This window comes from Cinclus cinclus, chromosome 17 (genome assembly GCF_963662255.1).
Source record: "Cinclus cinclus chromosome 17, bCinCin1.1, whole genome shotgun sequence".
NCBI lineage: Eukaryota > Metazoa > Chordata > Aves > Passeriformes > Cinclidae > Cinclus > Cinclus cinclus.
The window spans coordinates 1893141-1911443 of NC_085062.1; positions in this window are offsets into that span (position 1 = coordinate 1893141).

Below are 18303 nucleotides of genomic sequence, written 5' to 3' on the forward strand. Positions count from 1 at the left end.
GCTCATCCAACTTCCTGAAAATTCCCATCCAGTTTTGAATGTCTGTGTTCACTCTTGGACTGTTGGGAGTTAAATTTTCCTCTTGACTCAATTGTGGAATCGTTTCCCAGTTTAGCTCCCGTATTAAAATTATAACAAGCCTGGGATTTATTTTTGTCTTGTGTACATTTATCTCCTGTGTATCCTTGTGTCTATTATTAGAGTCCTGCTCCACTGCTAAATGGATTGGCCGAGTTCTTGGGTACAAAATACTGAAGCATATGACTAGTCTGCAGTACCCCTCAGCCACTCGGCTCTGCAGTATTCAAAGTGCCTGGGTTTACCCCGTGCTTGTCACAGCTTATTTTAATTGCTGAGGATGCAGTGGGCAGAGCCAGCAGATAGGAGATCTTAAATGGCACATCAATTTGGAAGTGAAAGGAGGGAGGAGGTGGATGTGAGGGGAAGCTCCAGCTGAGAATAAACAGATAACAGTGGTGTGTGTTTGGGAAGCAGCTGAGTTGCATGGCCTGGGTAAAGCCCCCTTGTTTAGATTTTTTTTTGTTTGCACTTTTTTTTTTCCTTTTTTTTTTTTCCCGTTGACAGGATATTTCTGTTTCAGACTGAAAATCAGGAAATGTCAAATCCTGTGGAAGAGGAGTGGTGTGGTGGTTGGATGGCTATGAACTTACCCTTTCCTGAGTTAAAAAACAAGCTTTACATAGGTTCCAGCCGTGTTTCAAAGCCCCTGTGACTTCGTGGCTGAGCACTTGTCCTTCAATTTCTGCCTGAATTCTTGGCTTGAACAAGAGTGATTTGTGTTTCCGCTGCTCTTTCCTCCTGGTTCCCCATCCAGTCTGAGCTAGCTGGGTTTTCAGGGATTTGCTCTGTTTTGTAACTTAGCTGTTGAGTATCTTCACCAAGTTCTTGCTTTGCTTTCAGGATCTTTTCATCTATGTGGCCTCTTACATGTCTGCAGCTCTCTCCCAAGTGTTGGGAAGATCCTTGGGGCTCTGCACACTGTATTGTTCTAAGTTTCAGAGGTCAATTGTTGATGCTTTTAATTTTTTTCTTTTCAAGTTCCTAGGCAGTGCCTTTGGCAAGGGATGGTCCAGAGCTCAAAGAAACAGAGAAGACTTTCACTGGAGTGAAGCACTCCAGATCAGATTCTTTCTTTGTTTTTTATTCCCTTCCACTTTGTTTTGCTAAAAGAGGTGATGAGCTATTTCCCTACTCTGATTTTTTGGATTTCTTTTTTTCCTTTCTCTGCTGTCTGTGGGATATACTCTGCTACTGGACTTCTTGATGCAGTTGGAGAGGCATTGCCTGGTAAAGCCAGCTTTTGCACAGATCCTTGAATGAGTCGTCTTTTTCCACCTCCTCCCTTCTTTGTGTTCCTCATCCAACATCCTTTGGTTCCTACATACGTGCCACATGCTTCCTTTGTTTTGCCTGTGTTAACAGAATTTTCTGACGTTGGAGCCTGTTCTGAAGGATGTGGCTTGGCCCTTGCAAAGCTTTTTCTCTGCTGCAGGCTCCTCTGGTAGAGGCAGGTGTGCCCAGTGTGCAGTTGTACCAGGGGTGGGTGTGTTTTTTTGGAGGCTCTGGCTTGTGGAGCAGGGGATGGTTTAGCCCTGGCAATGCAGCAGTGGGTGTAGGAGACTTGGAGCTGCAGGGTAGGACCAACACACAGGACTGAGTTACCTGAAGGATCTTTTACTGTGGCCACAGAATTGCTTGGCAAGTGGAGGAGAGTTGATCAAACAAACCTGCTTCCACCAGTTGTCCAGCTTTTGTATTTCTTTCAGGATTTTTTTTTTTAAATTTCACGGACTTGAAACCATGTGTGATTGAACAGTTTGATTAACTGTGGGAACTGCTGGAGAGAACTTAGTGGGATTTTCTGCAAACCTTGCTGCCCTTTTCATGTTTTTGGCGCAGTGGAGTTGCTGTGAGCAAGCAGGAAGGCAGGAGTGCCTGAGAATGTGGCCCAGGTAAGATGTTATCACCTGAACAGAGATCCAAATGCCTGTGCAGTTGACTCTGATGTGTAGGCTGGCTGTTTGCTGCTGGGAACCAATCCCTGAGCTGGTACCCCTACCTGGGCAGGCTGCTCGTGGAGCCAAGGTGCACCTTGGGCACATTGCTGTTCTTTGTGTCACCTCCTGTTCCACCTGACACCTCAGACTCTTTCAGAGGCTGTGAAACTGGTTACAGGAGCAATATCAGCAGTGTTATTTAAGTTATAAGACCTTTATGGAAACCTGGAGGTTTGTCATGGCCTGCCAGCATGTTTTTAGAAGTTGCTAAAGGGTGATATTTCAGCTTGTAATCCTGCTCTCCCTGCAGTGAATAGAGGTTCCCCATGACTTTGCAGAGGCTGGCATTAAGCCCAAGTTCTTCTCCCAGTCCTGTCAGGAAAGTCATCGTGTCTGGATCACTTGGCATGGCTGAAGATGTGATTTCCAGGTCATGGGAACCACCTGAGGGTGGTACAGGAGCTCTTAAGTGGCTGCAAGTGGCTCCTTCTCCAGGGAGAGCTGGAGAAGCGAAGACCCACCTTGGAATAATTAAGGTTATAACAACAAGGTTCTGGCTTGTGTTTCCAGCTTTATTAGCAGTGATCAAAATTGATTTTCTAATGTGTTTTTCTTGTGCTCCTAGTGATTTTCTGTGGTCAAAACTGCCTTCTTGTTTTGTCCCTGTGCATGAAGGGATTGTATTTGGAGCTGGCTTCCAATCTGCAGTCTGCTTCATCCTGACATCCAGCACTGAACGTGCCCTGGCCATGCAGTCTGTCCAGAGGTTGTACATGATCAAGCACAGACTTAATTGGTCTGGAATTGTTAAAGGTCAAGCATATTATTGCAGAAGGTTCATTGAAAAAAAAAAAAAAACAGAACAACATTCTGTAAAAGTGGGCTGGTGGTTATTTCCTCTAAATCCTTAGATTTGGGGTTTGAGGGTAAAAATCATTAAATGATGTCTTAAAGCTGAATAAAGAAGTTGGTATTGAATGTTCTAATGTCTTACAGATGCTGTGGGGTTGTGGGGTTTTATTTTAAATTTAACAATGGGAGTTGGAGTGGCTCCAGCACCATAAAGAATAGTGTGTTTAATTAAGGGTTTAAGCTGGAAGAGCGTGTGTAGCGTGATGCCATTTTTAAAGTTTCAGCAGGGTTTTGTAGTTGTTATTCCTCATCTTGCATCATCCCTCTGTGTGTCTGGGGTCATGGTGGGGCTGGGTGCTCCTTACCCAGAGAACAGAGGTTAGTCTGTGTAAGAGCAGTAAGGTTTCTGCAGATGTTTTAGCCCTGACTTTACTGTTTTCTTTCTTGTGATTCCCGATGTCCACCTTAAGGTGCTGTCTTTGCAGGCACATGCACGAGGTGTGTTAAACGCACCAGAGGAAATAGCAGCTTTGGTTTTTCCCTAGTAGTTTGGGGCTTTTCTTCAGGCTGGGGAGAGGCTGTTTTGTACTCATGTTCTCAGATGTCATCTTGGTAATAGCAAATGGGGATGGAGGTTTTGGGGCAAGGGGCAGGAGACTGGGATCAAATGCAGCCTGCTCAAGAAGGTATCCTGAGACACACTGAGGTTTTACTGGAATAGAGGAGCACGAGTTACAGCTGTGTCTGTGGCACTCGCCAGAGCAGGGCTGAGTCCCATCCCCATGGAAGTTCTTAGGGTTCTCTGTGGCTTGTTCACCTGTAACTTACTGGGGTGAAACCCAGAAAATTTGCCATTAAAAAGAGACTAAATTATTATTCTCACCTAGAAAACGCAAGTGTTCCAGTCACGTGACCCCGAGTCCTCAGAAAAAAACCAAAACAACATTAAGAGATTTAAAGTTGGCACCTCTTAACTTCAGCCCATTTTGAGCTCATGGGATTCAGGTAGATGTTCCATGACAGGTATGGTTTTCTCCCCCCCTCGTGTGTGGCTCTGCTTGGCTCTTTGGTAGCACGGCATGTATTTAATTATCTGCAGCAACAGCTGCTGCTCTTGGCCATCTTGCACACTTTGGTATAGGAACCAGCATCTGCCAGGGTGTGCTGCATCCTGGTTTGTGCTGAGATGATTGCTTGACTCTTTTTTTTAATATTTTACTGTGGAAATTAGGCTTTTCTGTGGCATTAGGAATTGTAGCCTTGTATCAAAAGCTGAGCAGCTGTGAGCCTGACGTACCGAGGGAACCTTTATGGTTTGCATTTAGTCTCTCCTGGTATGTTTACTCCCATAAAATAATTAATTGAACTAGAGCTCCAAGCAGTGTTATCACCTCTACACATTAGAAAAATCATAATCATACTCTGCAACTTAATGAGATTTAGAAAGAAATGTTCTTTTTTTGTTTGCCTTCTGGTTTTGAGTGTTAAAGGCTCCCAGGGATTGTGCATTCAAGCCTTTCCTGGAGGTCATGAGGGCAGTGGGCTGCTGTGTGCAGAGGGCTGGCCATGGAGAGCCACCAGTGCAGAGCAGGAGCCTTTGGCTTTCCCAGCATTTTTGCCAGAAATGGAGCTGGATTGTGAACACTGGCATCACTGTTTTGAGAACTGAGCATTGAGAATGGAGCTAACCGTGTTTTTTGTGGTGGCCTTGGCTCTGCTGTTTTTCAGTTTTCCCTTTAATTTCTATTGTTTTCTTTGCTTATTTGCTAACTTGCAAAATTCAACAAATTGCAGAGGATCTCCCAGCCCTCGGGGTGAGTTTTCCTCAGGGTTGCAGTGAGCCAGCACACAGCATTGCACTTGCTGAGCTCATACTCAGAGGTGTAAATGCAACTGGGACCTGCTGGCCTTCAGGTGGTCAAGATCTGCTCCGGGGTGTGGAGATGGTGGGGTCATCTGGGACAGAGTGTGTGTGTGTGTGTGTAGTCAGAGTAAATATTAACTTCACATGGTCTTGGGGGCTGCTGTGTGTATGTGTGTGTTAGCTGCTCATTTCAGTAGGATTTGGTTGAAACACAGCCATAAGGCTCCTTAACTTCATCAGTCTTCCTACACCACTGACATTAATGATGGCTTGAGTGTCTTTTCCTCTTCTGTTTGAGTTCTGCTGCTGTTTCTCAGTCTTGCTGGGATGTGTTACTGCTTTTAACTCGTTCAACTTTGGAATAAGCCCTAACTGTATGGGCTGGTTGCCCTACACTGCCACAGGGGCACAGGGCATCCCGAGTGCAGCTGGTTCTCCAGGACATCCCTGCAATGCTATCCCAAAAGGATACACGAATTCTCCCGGAATTTGATGAGAGAGGATTGTAAAGCATCTTGCTTCCCTGCAGCTCTGCATATCACACCCAGAGCCCCACCAGCCTGCTCACAGCTTGCCCGAGAGGGCAGTGACAGAACCACATGCACGAAGTGTTATTTTCTGGTCTGTTTTCTCTCAGGCCAGGCAAGCTGGAGGAGAACCTTGCACGCAACTCATTGGAGCCGGCAGAGCAAATGTACCTGCTGAGTAACAGACTGAAATAAACCTGGAGAAGCCCAGATGGGGTTGTGGCACTTACTGCAGATGCTGTGTCTGTGACAAATCAACAAATCCAGTAGATGGGAAACGGTTCCTGCGTGCTGTCCCTGGGAAGAGGAGCATCCCCTGCTCCACTGCCTGGCCACCCCGGACCGTTCATCTGGGCAATCAATGCCTGCTGGCGGCGCAGGAAGGAAAGGGTTAAAGGACGAGAGGTTGTCAAGTTGGGTTAGCCATCAGATAGCTAATATTTTAGAGGTTTTTCAGAGCTAAGCTATAAAAAGGCCGTAGCAGTATTTCAACTCGCCCATTGTCTGCTGGAAGCCAGCCAGCGTTGCCATGCCGACGAGGAATTATTACTTGCTGCCAGAGCTGGAGGAAAAGCTCATACTTTTGGCTTCAAAACAGGAGGGGTGGACTTATGTAATCCACTGTGTTTATAGGCTGAGACTGGCAGGAGCATTGAGAAATAATTACAGGCTTTCCATTTCATTTCCAGATTGGTTTTAAGGCTGTGTGGCCTCGCTTTATTTATTTATTTTGAAGTTAAGAGGGTGGCTGCTAAAGATGCAGGAGGTGATGTGGGGATGCTGCTAGGTAAGTACCCCCCAATTCCCTCTCCCGGCTGGCTGGGAGGCTTTTGTTTTGGTGATGTTTTGTGTGGAGAACTAAACTAGGCCACAGCGGAAAGAAGTTGCTTTGAAAAACTGGGACTTGGCCCGGCGACACAGAAACAGTGTTTAATGCTGGAGGCTGAGCACACACTCCTGTGGTTGCCCGGCTGCTTGCCCGTGGAGGTGAAGTGCAAGATTTTGTGAGCCCCTGCTGCTTTCTGAGGTGATTTTAGCCCTCCAGCCCTCCTTGGTGGGGAGCATGTAATTTTAGGGGGAGGGTAGCAACAAGGAAAAAGAAGAGAAAAAGTTTGGAATTTTTTCCCCCCCACCCCGCAAGTCTTGGTCTCACGCGTTGATTGCTCCGTCGGCTGGAGAGGGGGTTTGTCAGCAGGATCAAAGCAGTTTTGCTGATGTTTCATGCTTTTGAGAGGTGAATTGCAAAGTTTAGCCTGTAATTAATGCAGGTTTGTTTGTCCTGGGAGCAGTGAGCAGATGATGCTGTAATTTGGGTTTGCCTGAAAAGCAGCGCTCGGTGTGTTTTGACTCCGGTCAGGCCAGTGGGAGTTTGCAGCTGCTGTTCTGGTGCTGGCTGTGGCATACAGGGAGTTACTGCTGGTGAACTCTCCTGCAGAACTTGGAGAATGGGTGGTTTTGCTGGTTCTGAGAGTCGTGGTCCTGTAATTCTGGGGAAGACACTTCTGGTATGGTGGGGATTCCAGGAGAGATGGTGGGACGGGGTTTTAGCTGGAAAGGGGCAGCAGGGAGAGGGGTGCTGTGCATGGGACAGGAGGGCTGTGCTGGGGCAGAGTCAGAGCTGGGTGAGCTGTGCTGCTTCTCATCGTGCTCAGTTCTCCTTCAGAAAATGAGAATCTTGCAACTGTGATTTTTTAAAATCCCTTTAACATTGGGCGTAAAGCTCCAAAGAGTGAACAAAGCCTGTTTTTTTGAGGGGATGAAGAAGAATGCTTTGATTTGCTGCAGATGTTACAGAGGTGTATAGAAGCTGCGGGGTGCTGTGATTTTTAAGTTTTGTTTTGTGTCCCAGCATCCTACTGAGGAGTTACCTTCCTAGTCCATGCTAGTCTGCCTTCTTGCCACTGTTGTGTGGTGTGTACGGGTGAAATATCCCCACTGCTGTGCCAGACTGCTCTCAAGAGTGGATTTCAGTATTGTCCAGCACTTGTGACTCGGAGATCCTTCACTTCTTAGGGACAGCTGCAGTCCCATATGAACATATTTGGGTCCTGTCTTGAAACGCAGGGGTGCCTCGGTGGAACTGATTTACACAACAGCTTGTTGAGTGCACACTGCAGAAATAAACTGCTTTTTCCACAGTTTCACACAGGGATGGGCAAAAACTTGGGAGAGTGGTGGCATGCTTTCAGTGGGGAAATGTCCCTTGAAACAGCAGGTTTGCCTGGTGTTATCAGAGATGCATGGGTGTGTTACACAAAATAATTCAGTCATTTAATGATCCATAATATTGCTCTAACTCCTACCACAGATGCTGTTGGATTCAATGCAAGTTGGATTTGTTACTGCAGGGGTTTTTGGTTTTTTTTTTTTTTCCCCTTTCTCTGGGATTCATGCCAAGATGAACTGTGTGTTCTGTTCGTAAGAGCTATGAGTAATGCGTGTGTGAATCTCTAACATAAGTAATACGAGTATATAAAACGTGTGAGTGTGCAGGATCTGTGTATCCTGCGTCTGCAGAGCACCGCACACATGCTCCGTGTGCGTTCTCAAATGGGGTGTGATACATGTCTGGGCAAAATTAATGACATGCCTTGGAGTTACTGCTCACTGCAGAGCCCTGTCTGATGGCCTCATCGCAGAGAGCTGAGCTGAAATCCCAGTCGCAGCTACGGTTTGGCTGCTTAATTGCCCTTTTGGAGGAGTTACAAATTAGAGAGAGCTGCAAGTCCCTCCCTGTGCTTTAACGGAAGCCAGTTTAAAGGGAGATGGGAGGGATGCTTGCACCACAGCCTGCTGTGTTCTGTGGCTTGGTGGATCACTGAGGTGCCTGGGGGTTTGTTCTTTGGAGCAGGGGGTACAGGGGGTGCTGGGGGTCCCACTCTGCATCACGCCAGCTGGGTGCTGCTCCAGGAGCTGCTGTACAAGTGATGCACTCCAAGGCAGGCCTGCTGCTTTTAGTAGCTTTTTTTTTTTCCTTTAGATGAATAAAACGGGCTTTCACTCATAAATTATTTTTCTTATGTGAAAAATGAGAAGGTGGCAAGTAGCCAATTTCCCCGCCTCCCTCTTCCCAGCTCCGATGAGGTCATTGCCTCTTAAAGTTTATACCACGCACTGTGAGACATGGCTGGAGGAGCAAGAAGGCAACAAATGACTCTCTCGGAGCGGGTGGGAGTGATGGCCGCCCATCCCTGAGATGTTAGTCAGCCGTAAGTGATACCTGGGCAGACAGAATGGGGAGGGGGCCTGGTACAGATCTCTGGGAAAAAAACATGTAGGGTCAGATCCATGTGACAGGGGAGTGCCCTGGTCACTTCCCAGTCCCTGCTGTGTCCAGGTGCAAGGCACAGCAGGATCTGGGGTGCTTTGGGTGCAGCCCCACGGGGTGGTCGTGCTCTTTGGTGGAAGGAGACTGGGCATGTGCTTTGGTGAAATGGGATCAGCAGCAGTCCTGGCATTCCTTGTTTCAGCTTGCTCTTGTGTCCATTTACTTTTCCTCGGGAATTTCCTCAGCCCTGTTTTGTTTTTGCAGTGGGTTTGTGAAAGTTCATGACCCAGTGAAGGATCTCTCCAAGACCTTTGTGTCCCTGGATGAGTGGCTGCCTGGAGAAGCTGTTTTTCTTTTCCCTTGAGCTCCATGCTGAGCTGTGTGTGGATTCCTGAGCTATTGTTTTCTTCTTGTCTGTCTCCCCCTCCCCACCATCCCATGGTGGAGATGATATGGAAACAGGACTGCCCAGACCATGAGGTGGTCCCTGGGGCTTTCCTACACACTGAGCCCAGGAGGGTGGATTTGGAGAACTGTACCCTCCTCCCCACAGCTTCCCCTGGGGTACCTGGGGACAGTGGCCTGCATTGTCTGTGGTTTTCAGGTGCAGCATTGGCCTGGAACCAGTATTTCATGGGTGCCATAATTGATTATTGGAACGTCAGAGCTCATTTACTGCCTGGTGCCTTTGCTGTGGCTCTGATCTTGGCTGGAGTTGGCTGTACGTTCTGGGGTGGTCAGGGAGAGGACTCTTGACGTGTCTCTTACTGTTTCACAGCCCTGTCATTGCTCTGTGAAGGTGTGATGGGCTGAAGAAATACAGGTGGAGCTTAGTGAGGAAGGGCTCCTACGTGTCACTGTGCTTTTAGGCACAAACTTAATAAAACCCAACGTATATTAAAATTGCTCTTCCTTTGCAGCTTGTCTGTTCCCTGGAGATCACTGAAGCATCCTGTTACTTCCAGCTGCTGTTGTGCTGCTGCACCCCAGTGATATCTTCTGTTCACCAATTCTTTGTCTTTTTGCTTCTCCTTAGCAGCCTCATAGATTTCTTTTTTTTCCCCCTGTCGACACAATACAATCACTCCTTGTTAGCCTATCTTGCTCTTTCCTCTTTCAAGGAAGGGAAGGAGCAGGGGAACCAGATCTGATAATTCCAGTGAGCAGAACTGTTCCCCTGAGCCCTTTATAAAGAAATAAAAAGGCTCTCCTTCTTTCTGCTTCTCTTTGAGTACAAGCACTTTACCCTCTTGGATTCCCTGCAGGCTCCTCATACTGCTAAAATTGAAACATCAAGATGTCTGAGGCAGCAGGAATTACCATCAGTGTTTTGACACCTGGAGGTACAATTTCTATTAGCTTTTATATAAAAACAACACCAGTTTTGCCAACAGAGTTCTTGTTAAATAATGCATGAAGACCCCACTCCTGACAGTAGGTATTTTTCTTTCACTTTCCTGGACTCTTGGATAATGGCTTAATTTTTGTGACCACTGGGGAAAACAATATGCACACTCACATGGGGAAATATGTATGTGGACACACATGCTGAACTCCCAGGCATAGAGTCAATTACCCCATTTGCTAATTAATGTGGGGAGATAGGGGAAAGCAATTTGATGTTGGTCTGTTGAGCAGGCTTGGAGCATAGCTTTACTTTTTTGGAAGCAGCAGAACACAGTCCTCCTGAGACCTTTGATGGCAAATAAGAGTGTTTTTGTGTGATCTGAGAGGCCCTGGGAGGGTCTGCCTGCTCCCAGACAGGGATGAGCACAAGGGTCAGCAGGAACAAGGATGGGAAACTTGTGGTTTTGCCTGGATGATGCTTGGCGTGGAACATATGCTCTGTGCTCACTTTTGGGGGAAGTGAAGTAAAACAGAAGGGCACAGCATGTGGATGTGACTGCTAATAGTGAGATTCAAAGTACAGTTTTGACATTTCTAACCTAATAAGTGGTGCTGCGTGCGAGAGCCTGCTTATTTTCCTTTTTCACCATGAGATGCTTTGACAGAGGAGTAAAGTCCCATTTTGACATTTCTGTCATTTTAACTAAAGAGAGAGATTACAGTAAATTGGATTAAGTGAAAATCTTCTTCAGATGTTTGTGGTTTGGGCTGATTTATGGATAGATGTCATTTGAACGTCATTCTGCATTTTTTAAGCATCTGCTTGATGGTTGCTTTAATGCTGTTTCTGCAAATAGTCCACGCAGAGGAGGGAAGGCTGAGCAAGCAGCAGCACCCCGTGACAGAGCTAATGCTGGTGTGTGGCATGGGGACAGCAAAACACTGTCCTTCTCACGCTCCTGGACTCACACTGCCAGATTCTGTAATGGGTGCTTGCTTCTCATTTGAGTTCCTGCTATTAAACTCCGTTATCTTCTGCTGAAAGTCGTTTAAATAGGCTTTTAGAAGTATTTTTCCCACCCTGAAGAGAGATGGTTCAGTGCACACATTCCTTATGGTGCTCTTGGCAAATCTGGGGTTGCTGGCAGTGACGTTCTCCTTGTTACGCTCATGCAGAGTCCTTCCCTCACTGTGTGTGTGACTTTTCCAGGAACCAAAATATTCTCCTAAGCATCTGCTGGCTCACTGACATGAGCAACGGCATGTGAAAATACTTCATCCGTGCACAGATATTTCCAAAAGATAGTGTTGAAAGTTCTTCCATTAAACTTACAACCTGAGACTGCTGAAATTTATACGTCCTTCGTGGCTTCCTCCACCTAAGCTATTTAGAAGCTGCTGGTGCCATTTGGAAAGCTGCATAATCTCTTGTGGGTGATGATGTAATCGGCACTGTAATCAAATCTGCCAGTGATGTCACTGCTGGAGTAGTCCCGTGTTCCCTGGTGCAGTGATTAGTGGGATGAGATGGATGTGTCAGTGCAGTTGGTGATGGAAAGCGGGGTGTACCCACCCAGGGAGGTGTAGTGGGGTGCACCCCGCTGTAGGGCAGCTGTTGGCCAGCACTGGTCCTGCAGCTGCCTCTGCTCCACACTGAGCAAAGGCAGTGTGTGACTGAGGCTGGGAGTGAGACTGCGAAAATGGCCTTAATTCTCTCAAGGGATGTCTTAGATTGTGTCTGTATTTTATTTTTATTCTCCTGGGACAGGAAGGTGCTGCCCAGATGTAAGTTCCAGAAAGGTGCTGTATCAAATCCCAGCTTCTTGGGACGAGTTGGCTGGTGATGCTTTACATCTTCCCTCCCAGCTGAGCCCCACTGGTTTGATTTGCAGGGTCTCAGCACTGCCAGAGTTTTCTCTTGCTGGTGTTGACACCAGGGCTGTGGTTTTCTGTTCTCTGCCTCTGTGCCCACCTCAGTGCTTTGCAGCATCCTTGCAGTTAAAAGACAAGATTTAGCCTTTTGCCGTGAGAGCATTTTGTACCTTGCTAGTGACTCAAAGGGCAATTCTTTAAACATTTTCTATGTTATTTTTCATGATACAGTTGTTAGTAGAAGATCACACTACTGAGGGAAGATAAATTTATAATCCTGCTTAAAGGCTGATCTTACCCAGCTGAGTAACTCTCATTGCATAAGGGACAGTGACCTGAAATCTTTTTAAACCATTGGACAGGATGCCTTTCCCTTGTCTGCTTAGCCCACATGGGTGTGATACAGACTTCAAATGGTTTGAAGTTTAACTGTTTCACTTTGAAATTTGAATACCTGCTGATAACTAACCTGTGGGTTGGTGTGCCAGTGAGAACAGTGGTGCTGCAGGGTGTGAGTGACTTTAATGTATCAGTCTGTGTTAAACTGCATCTCTTGCTCTTTGGGGTTGCTAAACAGCATCTACAAAGGTTACCTGGCATGACTTACAGGAGGATCAAACAGAACAGCTTGATCACAACCCTTCCTAGGCAGGTTCATGAACGAGGCTGGACTGGGAGCTCTGGGGCTTGCTGTGGCACTGGGGAAGAGCTCTGCTCCATCCCTTTCCATCCCACTGCTGGATACCCACCCACAGAGAGGGTAGTTGAGTGGCTGGCAGCACTCTGGAAGTGGTGCTCCTTCCTTTACCAAAGGTGATATCCTGGCAGTGGGGAAGGAAGAGGGTTTTTTCTCTCAGATGTGGGTGAATCAGTGCTGTCTGTGATGGATTCTCACTGTGACAAGCTCTAAATGGGAGCTCCCAGGGGAAATTAGCCTGCAGCTTTTGCCTGTATTAAATATTCTCCAGTGCCATCCCAAAGGACCACTTTTTAGTGCTCTTCAATGTTTCATCTGTATTTTTAACATCACCTACATGGAATGTGGCAATATGTGGTCTATATTTACTTTAAAGCCTATGCACACATAGTTAAGAAATGATAGATAGTATGTTCTGTTCTTCAGGTCTGTAACATGAGGGGGTCCTATACGTAGGTGTGGGAATCTCAGCTGGAGATACTGCAAATTATTACAAAGTCCAATAGATTACTTAGGGTTAGAGCTTATAATGATTGATTTAGCCATCTATTCAAACACCTATTTAATGACTGATTATGTCTTTATAAACTATTTGCAACTTTTAAAATGGGACCTGATGTGGTGTAGCTCCGTTAGCATCTAGCTAATAAAATAAACGGTGGACCTGTAATGCTGATTCAGTTGACAGAAATTATATTTCATGTGTTGAAGTATTAAGTATGCTGTTACAGATAGTTTTTGGTGTGTTTAAGGCACAGAAGTGCAGTCTGCTCCCTTGCTTCTGCCTGGTGTCTGTGGACGCTGTCCTTGGGGGCAGCTCTGACAGAGCTCTCTGCATCCTGCTCTGCGTCCAGAAGTGTGCTGAGTTTTTTACTAGAATCTTAGAATGGGTGAGGTTTGAAAGGACCTTAAACATCATCTATTTCCAGCCCCCTGCCCTCCATACCTCCCATTAGATCAGATTGCTCAAGCCCCCATCCAACCTGTCCTTACCTTTATTTAACCAAGTACCAGAACCTAGAGGTAAATTCTGTACACAAGGTTATAGAAGATGGGCTTTTAAAAAATCTGATTTCTTTGTGTGTAAAACTTTTTTTTTTTTTCCCCCATGAACTGCTCAACTTTCCATTTGCTTAAGCTATACAGAGCTGGCATCTGGGACGAGTTGTGTAATGGGATATCTGAATCGCAGCAGGAAACCAGCTCCAGTTTAAGCAGACCTGATTTAAAAGCAAATTCAGTCAAACCAGTACAAACTCCTGCTCAGAGAAAGTAAAACTGCTTTAATATCCGATTGATGGCACTTCTCTTCAGGTCAGTAACTGCTGCTGAGGGATCCTCAAGTGGACAGTGAGTGGAAGCTCAAGTGCAGATTTGCAAGGTACATCCCTGGTGCTCTGCACTTCTCACAGGGTTGTAGGAATTAGGTAAAATTAGGCAAGGGCTTTCTTTTCCTCTGTTCCCACTCCTGCCTAGTAGGTTCTGCTCACACGGTTAAATGATCTTGGTGACTGGTGTGTGTTGGAATGGTAATGCAGTCCTTTTCCTTGGCAGTCTGAGCTTGTAGGACTTGGAAATATTGTGGCAAGGCCGATGATGTAAATGAGCAAATGGGGACAGGGGAATGGTCCTGCCCTGTGGGTGGCTGATGTCAAAACGAAACTGGGGGAGCAGGGAGGTGGTTTTGTGGAAGGCTGCAATTAATATTTCTCTTTCCATGTTGTTAAACAGTTTAGCATTCATTTCTTTACCTCTAGCATCTGTCTGCAAGATTTGTGTTTGTTTCTGGAGATTTCCTACTCCTCGGCAAGCAGCCATGCCGTAGGAAGCGGAGGGAGAAGGGCTTGGCTCCAGTGGCCTGAGCCCATTGTTCAGTTCCCAGCCAGCTGTTGTGCAGCTGTTTGCAGTGCAGAGACCACAGTGATTTGAACAGAGGGGGTTTCCCAGAGCTTTAGCCCTGTGCTGGGCCGGAGGTGACAGATGAGGCTGCCCTGCCTGCCTGTGGCTCCCTACGAGGGGATGTGTGTGGGTGTTGTGTAGAGTGCCAGCTGCTTCTCTGGGACACTGTGATAGGATGAAGTAAATTAAGGTTCATTTACCCTCTCTAACTGTTCAAATATTTTCTTTCTTTGGTTTTTCTCCCTCTGTAAAGTTTATCGCTTTATCCCAGGGATGAGGAATAAACTGTGGGGGGACACTCACGAATTGCAAGAGGGGAAACAACAAAGTCCCCTTTGGGTAAGAGTTTACTGTTCAAGCCTTGACCTTGTTAAAACTTGTTAGCTCAATAAAAAGTATTTAAAGACGAGCGACTTCTTCCTGCCTTGAGGGGCATAATTAAGTCATTCCACACCCCTTAAACCAGAGCTGTGGGAGGAGGACTAAGGAGCTCCCTATCCTGCCTAAGTGTGTCTTCAACCTTCCACCTGGGTCATCTCTGTCCTGCAAGGCAACACCCCTGAGCTGTGTGGAGCTACTGCTGGGAGAGCCTGGCAGTGACTGTTTGGGAAACCTTCTATTTCCCAACTGCTGGGAGGATAACATTGCACCTTTTAAAAGGCAGGCAGTTCTTCCATTGGTTGAAACTGTGGTCAGGTGTTTTGCATTAAAGCAGACTGAATTTCCTGGGTAAAGCATGCAACAGAGCTTCATGATGTGTGTATGTGTGTGTGTGCTGTGGTCATCCATAAAAATTCTTGTACAACTTAAAAGCTGGAGAGTTATCCCAAATTGGCAAACTTGCTGCTTCTCCGGTTTGAAGTGGCATGTATGTGCCTACTGAGCTGTAATCAGTACCCACTGGTGTGAATTCTTCTGGAATTGCAGCTCCCAAGATGAACAAATAAGGACTTGGCCATGTCAGAGAGTCCCAGGAGCACACATGCTGCCCAGCTGTGCAGAGAAGTAATGCCTGATGTGACTGCTTTACACCTGGAGTGCTGTGATCACCTCTTGGCTATGTAAAAAGCATTTGGCTTCATTTTTTCTTTTTTTTTGTAGTTGGATTTGTGTTCCCTGGGTGGGCTCAGGGGCTTTGCAGGAGCAGTGGGAAGGGCCGTGTGCTATGGTACAGAACCCTCACAGTCACCACAGCTATTTTCAGTGATATCCACCATCACTGGCTACTCCCAGTAAAGTAGCAGGGCTGTTAAAGGCAGTTGTCTCATGAGCAGCTCAACTGCCCAAGCAGAAGTCATGGAGATTTGGGAACAATAATCATCTTAGTTATCCCTGTGTAAGCTGCCTTGTTTCAGCTTGATACCACGGGAAGCGCATTGCCTCAGCAGAGACAATTTTGGATGCCATGTCTTTTCTTGCTGTGCGTGACCAGCATTTATCTTCGTTTAAATCTGAGGCCTTCATCAAGGTTATTAGCTCGATGCATGAAAGTTCTGGGTAGCATCCTTAAGTACCTCCCAGATGGAAGGATTATTATGCAGTAATTTGTTTCTACAGCTCCACAAAAGCAGTGTTTGACCTTGAGACTATGGCTCTCCTCTTTCCTCTGCTGGCATTCCCAGTGCTCTTGTCCAGACCAGCTTGGTCTGAGTTCAGTGACTCGGAGATAGAGCTGCTGTTTGCCCAGGAGCTCCTGTGCTGCCCAGCTGAGGAGGATTGCTTTGTGTCACGTTTCCCCCATGATTTTCTTTGTTTTCGTTAGGTGGTTGAAAGGTTGGAGGGTGAGGAGCCCTTTGGAAACCTTGGCCCCAGGACAGGTGGAGGGGGACAGGAGGTGCCTGCACAGTGGCAGCAGCAAATTGGGCCAGTGACTCATCTTAGGAGTAGCTTGACATTGGCAGCTCCAGGGGGGTTTTAAAGCAGCTATTAATGATTATTACTGAATAGCTTTGAGTTCAGCAGTTGCTAAACAGGATGGACTGATGGCCCCAGGACTGGGCATTTTTGCCACCAAACAAGGCAGAATTCTCCCCTCCCTCCCCTGTGACAGGGCAGGGAGACCGGAGTTTTCTGACCCCAGTGCTCATTGCTTCTCCCTGGAAGGGCAGACCCTTCAAGATATCTCATCTGTGCATCATGAATCACAATAACTCCTGCAAACTTGTCTTCAGGGTCCCAGGAACCTGTAAATGACAGGCTGTAAGCACTGCTCGGAGCCCAGGAGAGGCAGATGACAAAGGGTCCAGCCAGGCTGCAGTTGGAGAAGTGTCCTGATGAACAAGGCAGGACTCTGCTCTGCTGGGGAGTGACTGACAGCTTTGGACAGCTTGCTGTCAGCAGGACTGAGCTTGGCAGGGAAGCACTGAAATCCCGTTTGCCCACTTACATGAGTTCAGTTATTAAACACATCAGGAATCCCCATCTGTTTTGTAAGCCTGTCTCTAGAAACATAACCCAAAGCCTGGCTCCTGTAAAGTGCCATTTGCCTTGGAGTGAAGCTGGAGGGAGCTGGAGCTGTGCAAGCTTTTCCTTCTTTTAAGGATAAGACTCCTTTGTGGATTCAGAACAGGTTTGCTGCAGTCCAGGCCTCTAGCTGCAGTGGGCTGTGGTTTATGTACAGGGTGTTTGACAAGGGGAATGAGGAGGAGGTGGAGATGATGTTTTCCTGCTCCCCTTCCCGCACTGCAAATTGTCCTCATTGTATGCAAACTTTGGAATTTTTGGTGCCTCTGGAGAGACTTTGACTTTCTGTCTAGAAGCTATTAATTACCTAGACAAGAAAAGCAGAACATAGCCAATTAATGGCTGTTACTTGGTCTTGTCTGTCCAACTGTGAACTAATGAGCAGCTCCTTTCTGTGGGCCACCAGTGAGCCAGAACTTCTCATCAGTGCTCCTGGGGAGAAATGACAGCAGCAGCAATGTGCAGGAACAAATAGTTGGAATTCAGTTATTAACTTGGGCTGAAAACTGACTCTATCTGCTAGTAATTACCTGGAGGATGTTAAGAGGAAGGCCTAGGGGGAGGGTTCAGGGCTGGTACTTGACAGACCATCACAAGTGACTGAGGTAGCATTACCTCTGTTCCCATCCAGAGTCTGGGGTGCAGGGGTGTGCTGGGCTTATGGAACAACTGCAGTGAAAACCAGGAGTGAAACGGGTTAGTTTAAAACAGCTCTGCTCCCAAAAGGCTCCTTCCTTAGTGATATTTTATGGCATAGTTGCATAGCATCTCATATATTTTTGAGTACCTTGGTTTACAGGTCATTTAATTTATTTGCAGGTTTCGTTTCGGTTCCCTAGGGTAATTCTGTTCCTTTGCACGTGTCTTCCTAGGGAGGCATTAAATTGTGCAGTTTGTCATAATAGTTCAGCTTTTATGCTGGCAGTTGGTGCTCTTCAAAGATCCTCGTGTGAAGTTTAGACTCCTGAATCATTAGAGGATCATGAAAGAAAAGGAATAATTTAGAAGGCAAAGATGTTTTGTCGCCTTTGGAAATTGGGAACGTGCAAAAGGAGAAAATGTTTAGTGGTACAATATGCCTCAAAGAACTTACCTTAGGAACTCCAGCAAATGAGTTTCCCTTCTTTATTGAGGATGTAAATAACTGAAAATGTCACTCCTGAGCTGAGTAATTTGTTCAACAAAAGGATCTGGAGGAGATGACTCCCTTTGCTTTCATGAATGTGCCCAAGACATCAGAGGACCTGTCTCTTTAGCAACATGAACTGAAGGGTTTGAAAATCAAAAGAGCAGCGTGTTCTGTGCAAAATATATAAATAAATCTTGCAGGTGCTTTGTAATCTGCCTTGCATTTTAAAAGCTTTGTTTGTCTGGGTAGCCTGGGCTTTAGGTTAGCTCCTGGGAGCAGCAAGTGGCCGCAGTGGCGATGTGTTGTTACAGTGAGGGTTGTTAAAGAGCTGTTTAATGCACTTGGGAGCATGGCTGAAATTCCCATA